Consider the following 11,937-nt stretch of genomic DNA (forward strand, 5'->3'; position numbering starts at 1 on the left):
TGAAGAGAATAGCTATATATACGTACTATACATTTCTTTTAAACTGGAAAAAACCGTGAATGCTTGCCACATTTTGATATGCTACAAATGAACTAATACAATTGCTTATGAATTGGATATTTCATAAAATATATCATGGGCGCCGCAACATTTTCTAATTTGCTCATTAATCAACTATTTAAAATAAGTTACTAATCACTTTATCTCATGTTATTGAACCAAAAGCATAAACACCCATAAGTAAATCGATAGTGAAATAAGTTTAAGTGCAATGCATTGGATCCTTGAATTCTTGTAAAGCCTTAGCGCTCTATATAATAAGGTAGCAACTCAAATGCCAAAAGTAGATTAGAACATGTAAGTCCCAATATTTTGCCATGGATTTATGTGCATTAAAAGGAACATTTTCACGTATTTAATGTCTTTTGGTTTAGGATATGTATTAAAATAAACATTGAGGTTACCATTACGTTATAAATACGAATTTGAGATGAATATAATACGCAGTGTTTATTTATATAGTACTATCGAAATTATGTATCACGCGACATATACAAAAAATGTGTTAGTGGTTTATTTTATTTATTTTTTTTAATTTTTACGTTTTATTTTTAAATAAGAGTAACTATTTGTCAATGCTCGAAATCAACTCGAGGATAAAGATTGATTCATGCACAGCAGGCAATGGAATACTAATGGGGTAATCGTTAGTAGTGGGAATTTGGTAAAATAGATGACTTAAGGTGACCGAACATCAAAAACTTGTTTAGATTGGACTTCAAGACAACCGCATTGTAGTAAGCATGGAAGAAGAAAGACGGAAGAGAGTTCCACAAACAGGGAGTTTTAAGCAAAAAGTTTTTTTTATGGACTCTACGTTCAGGTTTAGGCAGGGATAAAGCATGCGGAAATTAGTGATACTTGTTTAGCTAGACAATAGTTTTTCATGGAAGTTTGAAGAGAGAGGAACATAGATTGCAGATCAAAGAAAAACTGGTCATGAAAATTACAATAAAGCAGAGACAGGCTTTAAATGTCTCTGCTGTGAAAAAGAGGTTTCAGGGAAAATAAAACGACATTCCCACTCAGGCTACTAAGTCTATTTTGAAGTTTATACGCTCGCTCGTACAAAAAAATTACAGGGAAAAGGTAAACCGGAGCAAGTTTGTCGGACTGCGTTTGAGAACTTTCTGTAGCAATGCAAACTTTCCGGCGCCCTTCAGCTGGACGGATGCCCCGGTCCGAATCCTCGGTGTGTGGTCCGGACATGGTGTGAAGCTCGATAAAAATTGGTTTGGGGGTACGGTCAAAACTTAAATGTCAAATATATATATATATATATATATATATATATATATATATATATATATATATATATATATATATACTAGATTTTCAGCCCGGCGTTGCCCGAGTGTTAGATGTGTCTGTTGAGCAAAAAAAAAAAAAAAAAGTAGGAAGACAGTCTCGAACCCGTATCCCGAAGGAAGAAAATAACGGAGGAAAACCCTGATGTATTTGCTGTTACGACCGCCGCCAACCCGGAAGTGACTGATGTTTAAATTTAGGCTAGCCAATTTAAAGGAGAGATAACTTTCAAAAATATTGGCGGCAAAAGCGATCCTCCTGTAGAAAAGTGTCCGGTTGAAGGTGAAGATATTAATGATTTTAGCCATTATTTTTTAGATTTGTCGTCTGAAGGCTCCAATCTTGAAACGATACTGATCTTGGTAAAATCCGTCGCCTCTGTCGAAAGTTTTAAGCAGACATACAAACATGCATACATACATACATACATTTATATATAGGCTACTAAAATTTTTCGACCCAAAACGATTACAATCCTTGCCCTATTTGTGAATAGCCTTTGCTTCAAATTTCAAATATTTAGACCAGAAATAGTCTCAGTAATTTAGTAAAGACGGCAGAGGTAATTTTTTAAATTAAATCTGAGCCCTACTATGACACCTTAACATTTATTGTTTCGGGCTCAACTCAAGTTATCAAGTTAGATAATGTCCAAGGAACATATATCTAAAATTTAAAGTGTTTAAACCCAACATTTTCAGACGAGGTTGGTAGAGTTCTCAAAGGTCAAATCGGTTAACTTTGACCCCTTAACAGCCAAATTTCTAGCCAAGACCGAATTACAAAGATTTCCCAAATCTCAGTACCCTGTATAACGAATTTTGTGTCTGTAGACTTACCTGACTGAGTTATTGCGTTGGGAAGGTACCCAGACACACACACCGACAGACAGGCACGTTAACTTATATATATATATATATATATATATATATATATAAAGACAATAAATATTAAAATATAACAGAACTATATAGCTAAAGATTAAACATATGGTAGCTAAATAATGTAAGATTTTATAAACTATCTGTTAGCATTTGTCTCTGTAATATAAAACCTATTTTATTAATAACGGTAATTATCGTTCGTTACGTAAGTTTCCTTACAAAGACAATCAGAAAAATTAGTCTATGTGCTTCGAAGAGTGTATCTTTTTTTACATGGGCATCACCACTTATAAAGGCCCAGATACCACTCGAGGATAAGGGTTAAGAGTCTACAGTAGACAATTTCGGTAAATTTGTTAACTTAAGTTGAACCGCTCATCAAGAACTTGTTTACGTTGGACTTGAAGACAATCAGATTGTAGTCATCTGGAAAGCAAGAGGACGGAGGACAGTTCCACGGGCGTGCAGTTCTAAGAAATAAGCTTTTATTCATGGAATCTACGTTTAGGTTTAGGCACAGATAAAGAGTGAGGGGAAATATTGATAGTGTTTTCAGATAGACGAGTGTTTCTTGTAAAAGTTTGGCGAAGGGGAGCATAGATTGAAGCTCAGCCTTGCGATGCAAATAGGAGTAAAGCAGAAGTAAGCTCGCAACAGCTCTTCTGTGAGATAGAGGTTGCAGCGAAGAGTAAAAGAACATATACGAGGCTACGAAGTTTATTTTGAACTCTAACAAGGGAGGGCAAGTCATTTGTAGCAGCTCCTGCCCAAATATGGCAACAGTACTCAATCCTTGGACGAACGTGGCTCTCATATAGAAAGAAAATTGCATCAGCAGTGAGATATCTACTGGATCTATGGAAGGGTCCCTCAATTTTTCCAGCGGCCTTGGAAATAGATTTAATGTACGTATTTCATTTCAGCTGAGGAGTAAAGGTCAAGCCTAGAAATTGTCAAAACGTGAGATCTCCACAAGACGAGAGTCATTCTTTTTAAGTAATGCTAGATGGGGATCAGAACGTGTATTATGTAAAGATAGGATTTAGGAGTTAGATGCATTAAAAGTAACCAGACACTCCTTAACTCATTGCACTACGTGCTGAAGATCAGAGGATAGGGAATCAGAGAGAACTTGGTCGTTTACGGTCTTAGATGTGCTACTATATATAGTAATGCCATCATCATAAATGTCTAAAAATGATGTAATGATATGATTTGGAAGATCATTAATGTAAATCAGGAAGACACTTGGGCCTATATGGAACACCGAGGGACTCCAGGAATAATGCTCTGAGCGTCCCACTTCTGCTCATACACTACAACTCAATGATAAGTGTTAAAAAGTGTACAGCAGAAATTGGACGATATAATAATCATTAGTAATGAAAACTCGGTAAATATGTTAACTTATATAGAACGGCTCATCAAAAACTTGTTTACGTTAGACTTGAAGACACCCATATTGTTGTCAGCCGGAAAGCAGGAAAACGAAAACAATTCCACAGGCATGCAGTTTTAATAAAAAGGTTTTTCATGGAATCTACGTTCAGGCTTAGGCACAGATAAAGAGTGGGCGGAATTATTGATAGTGTTTTCAGCTAGACGTGTATTTCTTGTGACAGTTTAGGGAGGGGGGACCGGCGATACATGAGAGACAAACTCCCAAATCTCTTCTGTTAGATAGAGGTTGCAGGGAAGAGAAAAGGCGTCTCCTACGAGGCTACGAAGTCTATTTTGAATTCTATCAAGGCAGGAAAAGTCCATACTAGCAGCTCCTGCCCAGATGTGGCAACAGTATTCCATCCAGGGACGTACCTGGCTCTTATATAGATAGAGAATCGCATACGCAGTGAAATATCTACTGGATCGATAGAAAGATACCACCATTTTTCCAGCGGCCTTGGCAACAGATTTGATGTACGTGTTCCATTTAAGATCAGGAGAGATGGTCAAGCCCAGAAGCTTGTCAAAACTTCAGGCCTCCTGAAGACGAGAGCCATTTATTTCAACTGATGCCAGATGTGGATCAAAATGTTCATGATATAAAGATAGAAGCTTGGTTTTAGATGCATTAAAAGTAATCAGCCACTCCTTTCCCCATTGTACCACGTGCTCAAGATAAGAGGTCGTTTACGGTCTTAGATATGCTACCATAAGTGGTAGTGTCATCAGCATAAATGTCTACAAATGATGTAAGGATGTGATTTGGAAGATCATTCATGTAGATCAGGAAAAGAGTTGGGCCCAGGATGGACTCCTGAGGGACACCGGCATTAATACTGTGAGCTTCTACTTTTTCCCCTCAACTACTATTCTTATGAACCTATCAGAAAGAAATGATTTAATAATTGAGAATACATTTCCAGCTATACCATAGCTAGAGATCTTGTGAAGTAAACCTTTATGCCATACCGTATCAAAGGCCTTAGACATGTCATGAGCAATTGCCCTAGAAATGTTACCTCTGTGGAGCAATTCGCTAATCCTATGAGATATAACTGTAAGCACATCTGCTGTCGATCTAGCAGAACGGAAACCATATTTTGTGTCACAAAGAAGTTTATCTTTGCTGAGATAATTGATTACTTCTCTATTTAACACAGATTCCTGCAACTTACTCATGACGCACAGGAGACTTATTGGCCTGTACTGAGAGGGAGATGAGCGATCACCAGAATTTTTAAATACAGGCCATACTAATGAGATTTTCCAGGTTGATGGAAAGCAATTCTTCTTCAGACACGTTTAAACAGTTTTGTAAGTATGCGCTCTAGTCATGGTTGATGTTTTTATAGCACTATAATTGTAATACCGCTAGATATGCTAGTATGCATGTAATCTATTGTTAAGCATTTTTCAATGCTGCTTTTCCGTTTAGCAAGTTACTGTTAGCTGTGTGCTTAAGTGGACATCTGTACTGGATGCACTATTTTCGCTTTTGATTTATAGACGATTGTATTGCATTGTGATTGTTTACGTGACGACAATGAGATTTAATTTCTAGAAAATTAAAAATTTACCAATTCTTCGTTCTGACTCTCTTTTAGAACATCCGTCTCTATTATTGATTTCATAGCTAATCAACGTTGGGGTATTGTTTGTGTTTTTCTTCAATGGTTAGTGCAATACGCCTTCTCGGGAATTAGATTGTTATGATGTCTACAAAAATATATGCCGTTACAGTTGAAACATTCAATGAACTCATTCATCTCAATTAGCAAATCTCATGAGAACCTAACACCTCGTCTAGTCACGCTAATATAAACTTACGGACGAGATAGAATACCTGTCTTAATGAAACAGGCAATTTATTTCATATGTTCTAAGGTTTAAAAAACCTCTATTTTTTCTAGTTTGTAAATTATTCAAAAGGAAACATTCGATGATAAATTCTATGTTATGATTAGGCCTATGAAAAGAGAATAGTATTTTCCTCATTTTCACTCCTAAGTGTATATCTTATATGTTTTTTAGAATGAGTGATGTATTTCACAACTGATTAACTGTGTCTTACTGTATATATATATATATATATATATATATATATATATATATATATATATAAAGTTTCAATATGTAAATGGTTCAAAATGGTTTATATATATATATATACTCGAGAATCAACACTCTTGTCATAGCCTTATTTATTATGGTTAACAGGGTTGTTTATAAAATCATATGCACAGATGTATATGTGGAATTTATTTTATAACTTTGTTACTGCATAACAACGGCTGTGTAAACTATGTACCGAATTTGTTATATACTGGAGGAGCTGTTTTGCATGACAAATAAGCATTTGGATATTGGAATGTAACAATACTGTTATTCTTTAATATATGGTCCGTTGATAAATTGAACATATGTTGACCTTCTGAACAAAATCGATTTTATACACAAGAAGTGAATTATAATTGAAAAAGCGGATTTCATGAAGACAGAGCAAACACACATATACACAATCACGCATCCCCCATATATATATGTATGTATATATATATATATATACATATATATATATATATATAATTATTTTTTTAATTATAATATATATATATATATATATATATATATATATATATATATATATATATATATATATATATATATATATACTAATCTATCCCTGAAATATCTACCACAAAATGAGAAATGTCGAGCACACTAAGTTTCAATATGTAAATGTTTCAAATTCAGCCTTTAAGTCATGTTTTTTATAAAGCGTGCACATTTTTGGAATGTTCATTAAACGTTAACAAATATGGCATTTACAAAAATACACTTTTGTTTGTACTCTTTGGTGTCTTTTGCATTTCTTATGATGCGACACCCTACTAAAGAATAAGAATAAAAGTATGTATTTTTCGTTATATAATAAATATGATAAGATCTTACTTTTAATATATATATATATATATATATATATATATATATATATATATATATATATATATATATATATATATTACATTTTCACCCCAAACAAGGCACGTTGCCACTTTGGTGTAGGGGGCTACTATCAGGGGTAGAAACTACTGGGGCGCTATGTAGGGATTTGATCAGCAAGATATCCATTCACTTTACTCTTGAACTTCTGCATGTCATGTCTGGGGAAGAAACTACTGGAGTAAAAGGCTCTCTACTGTCTAGGCCTGGGATTTATCTGCTTGTCGGGTTTGTCGGGGGTATTTACTTCGTGAGGGCACAAGAGTCAGCAGTTCGTCAGAGCATTCAACATTAAAATACTTGTAGAGCAGGCAGAGGGGTGCAACGTTTCGTGTATGAGACAGGGACTGAAGCTTAGATGTCAGTTAAGGGCCTATCAGGTTGTCGACTCTCTATTGAACCTTGTCTAGGAGCGAGAGACTAGCAGCAGATGCACAAGCCCAAATGAGACAGAAATACTCCATACGGGGGCGAATGGTGGCCTTATAGAGGTACAGGATACTTTCAGGTGTCAGTAGTTTTCTAGATAACCTACAATCTTCGCAGCGGCCCTGGCAATGTTTTCAATGTAATTGTCCCAACTCATGCTTCCTGTGAACGTAAAGCCAAGCAATTTGAAAGATGTGCTCTCAGATAGGGAGTCACTGGTCATTGCTATTGGTGGCCGAGAAGGTTATTTGTAATAGTTGAAGAATTTTGTAATAAAATCCTTGGGAACTGTGGTCAGAAACAGATCTAAGAGTGATGCATGTTGGATTTGCTGGTCAGGAAAACTGGTTGGAAACGTAAACATTTGTGATAGGGAGTGAGATATAGCGAAGCTATGTGTCGTGCTGCCCGCTGTATCTGTATTAGTAGAGAATCCATATATAAATTAATATATATATATATATATCTATATATATATATATGCATATGCATGCATATATATGCATATACATTTCTCCCATCTTCTCCACTCATTTTCTTTATTACACCTTGTCTCGGCAGCCGCATCTAACGCATATGTTATCTTTCTTTTAATAATATTATTGGAATTCTTTTCACATTTCCTTTTACCTATTTGTGAATTATTCCACGGATTACTACGTTTTGGATTATTTTGGACCATCTTCCAATTACGCGATTCCCTTTTATTTTACTTGTGCTAATTGAAATTTAACTAACTTTCGTGGATTTGCATTTCTGGACTTTATCGTCATTGGAAAATTTACCTTTCAGCAGACTATCAATTCACGTGAAATCACTTTTTCTTCGCCCTATTCCTTCTGATTCACTTTTAAGTAACAAGTAAGAATTTTGACTTACTTATTGTTTCATCAAATACATTTGCAAGCAAAATGTTCAAACCCAGGAGGCATTCCCTTTGCTTGCAAAGAGAAGGTTTTCTGAGTCGAACGTGAATGGTCTCCAAGATCTTGAGATGGTATAAAGAATGAGCACGACTACTAATAGTAAAAGAGTCAGTGCTAAAGTTTGCTGCCAATGTGCGTGTTGTTTTCTCTACGAGAACCTTATTTCTATCTTCTCGAAAATACATTCTACCCCCCTCCCACCATAAAAGTAATGTTATTTACAATTTTAAATGTGGTTGCGGTGCCAACTACTTGGGTCGAACGACATTAACGTTAGATGGAAGAATCCAACAACATGTACCCAGTAAAATTAGGAATGGAACCTACCGGGCAACTGATGTCGTTACTAACACATACGGGTCCTCAATTACTGATCATTTACTTAAAAACCCGTCTTGTGCAGCAAACTTTAGCACTGACTCTTTTACTATTGGTAGTTGTGCTCATTCTTTATACCATCTCAAGATTTTGGAGACCAGTCACGTTCGACTCAGAAAACCTTCTCTTTGCAAGCAAAGACAATGCCTCCTGGGTTTTAACGTGATTAATATCTAGGGTATTCGTCCATAAGCACTTTTATTTTAATCGTTTTCCCACTTTTTTTTCTACCCGTAAATTTAATAAAACGCTATTTTAATCGCTTTCATTCTTTAGTAAAAAAAACAAAAACATCCCTCGATACAGTTTTGAGAAGCGAGGGTCGAAACCGGTCAGCTGGCTCCCCATTCCCTTTTCTTTCTTCTCCTGTTCCCCCTTAATTCCCACCTTTTTGGAGAGAAATTTTTAAATTTGGTATCTCTAAAACCATCAAGATATATATATATATATATATATATATGTATATATATATATATATATAACTACTTCATTTACTCACATAAATTTAATATGCGAAAGTATAGATTTATGCGTAAACTTTAAGCATTTACTTCAAAGTGCTCAACACGTAGATAGAGCTAGTTAGTAATTTATAAAATATATATGGCGATTAAGCTACACTGAATATTCTGCGTTTCATCCACTACAGGATTCGTCAGGCTTATGCGCGAATTTTGTGGTTGCTTCTTGTTTTTTATATATGTTGAGGATTTCTAGTTAGCCAATCAGCTTTCTAGTATCCACCGCGCCCCCTCCTATCAGCCAATGGGCATGCATTTTATCGAACAAAGGATCTGTTTTAGAACTAGGATAGTGGTTTAAGGTATATCTTTTCCTTCCTTTTTTAATATATATATATATATAAATATACCTATGTGTACACACACACATGCATATATATATGTGTGTGTGTGATCGTTTATGTATATTAATGTTTATTTAATTTATTTATTTGTTTGTTTTCTATTGTTTTTGTTAGTTTTAAATCGTTAGAAACATAAACAACTCTAATAAAATCTTTTTAAAAGCAGATAAAACCAGGAACTTTTACAAAATAGATAAGCAAGAATATAACAAACTAATCACAGACAACAGTACAAAAAACTACAAGAAAACTAGACACACACGATGGCGACTACATAGATATAATACATACTGAAAGTAAACAAATTACTGATAAATTAAAAATTAGCGATAAAGTTGGCAAATTGAAACATAGAGGGCCATATATTCTTCTTAAAGACCTCAAATGGGACTTTAATAATAATCCCAGCACCCGCCTGATGAACCCAACTAAACCAGAAATAGGTAGAATAAGCAAAACTATACTTTCTAGAGTAAACAAACAAATCAAACAGGACCTAGGACTAAACCAGTGGGCAAATACTACCGAACCAATCATCTGGTTTAAAAATATAGAAAACAAAGATAAATGAACGTTTATACAGTTTGACATCATAGACTTTTATCCCTCGATATCCGAAGAACTTTTTAACATTGCCCTAGAATTTGTCGAGGTATACACTGATATATCTTCAGAAGAAATCAACATCATTAAAAAATGTAGAAAATCAGTTCTAATAAATAACGATAACCAATGGATAAAAACTAAAATGAAAAATTCGTTCGATTTGGCGATGGGCTCAGAGACTCTGCAGAGGCATCAGATCTTGTGGGAGTATTCATTCTATATACCCTCACAAGCATATTTGATACTACGGATATCGGCCTATATAGAGATGACGGACTAGCTATAATAAAAAAAAACTCCAACAAAGTCAAGGGAGAAAACTTTAAGAAAATCATACACAAAGAAATGAAAAAAATTAGGCCTAAAAGCGGACGTATCAGCTAACATAAAAATAACAAACTTCCTGGACGTCACGTTAAACTTTAATAAAAACACATATAAACCATACTTAAAAGATAACGTTACTCCAATTTACGTACACTCTAAGTCCAACCACCCACCATCAATTATAAAACACATTCCTAACTCGATCGTAAGTAGACTCAGTAATAACTCAAGCGATGAAAATGCATTTAACAGGTCATCCAATATTTACGAAAACGCCCTAACAAATAGTGGATACAAAAATATCGATATCAAATATAAGCAACAAAACACCAACAACTATAATAAAATTAAAAACAGAAGAAAAAGAACTATAATTTGGTATACGGCCCCATACAATCAAATGTTAAAAAAAAACTTGGCAAGAAATTTCTAGATCCTATTGAAAAACACTTTCCCACAACCAACCCCTTACACAAAATCTTCAATAAAAATACCTTGAAGTTATCTTACAGTTGTTGCGAACATTTAGAGATGAAAATTAAAGCACATAATAACAAAATACTAAATGAAAACAATGTAAACAACAACAAAATAAACAATAAAAAAGTAGACACCATGGCAGAAATACAACCAGCACTAGCAGAAATAAAAATAATAATAATAATAATAATAAAAATAATAAATATAATAATAATAATAATAAAAATAACAATAATAATAGTAATAATAATAATAATAATAATAATAATGACATTAATAATAATAATAAAAATAATAACAAATCAACCCCGGACATGAACAACCATACCATAAATAAAAAATACTAATAACGAACAAGTTAAATGCCATTGTAGACACCGCACACTTTTCCCAGTGCAAAGTAAATTTCTAATAAAAAGTGTAGTTTATCAAGCAACAATATTTGCGAAAGAAAACCCGAATAACAAGAAATATTACATAGGCATGACTTCCTTAGATTTTAAAACCCGATACTATGACCACAAAAGTACCTTCAAAGATAAAAAAAAACACCGTATAAATACAACACTAGCGAATAAATACTGGGAACTCAAAAAAGCGGACATTCGCCGGTAGTCGAATGGAAAATTATGAGACAAGCTACCACGTGCAGACATTTAGACGACCCATGTAACTTATGCCTCCATGAAAAATTTTCTATCCTGTACTTTAAAGAACCTCAAAATCTATTAAACTGTAGACGAGAAATGGCAAACAACTGTGTTCACAAAATAAAACTTACTCTAGGATAGCGATACAAAATAGCTTTAAAACTAACAATAACAATAGAACACAAACAAATAAATAAATTAAATAAACATTAATATACATAAACGATCACACATATATGTATATATATATATATATGTGCATGTATATGTGTACACATAGGTATATTTATATATATATATATATATTAAAAAAGGAAGGAAAAGATCTACCTTAAACCACTATCCTAGTTCTAAAACAGATCCTTTGTTCGACAAAATGCATGCCCATAGGCTGATAGGAGGGGGCGCGGTGGATACTAGAAAGCTGATTGGCTAACTAGACATCCTCAACATATATAAAAACAAGAAGCAACCACAAAATTCGCGCATAAGCCTGACGAATCCTATAGTGGATGAAACGCAGAATATTCAGTGTAGCTTAATCGCCATATATATTTTATAAATTACTAACTAGCTCT

This window comes from Euprymna scolopes, chromosome 28 (assembly GCF_053919585.1).
Source record: "Euprymna scolopes isolate OS-2025 chromosome 28, ASM5391958v1, whole genome shotgun sequence".
NCBI lineage: Eukaryota > Metazoa > Mollusca > Cephalopoda > Sepiida > Sepiolidae > Euprymna > Euprymna scolopes.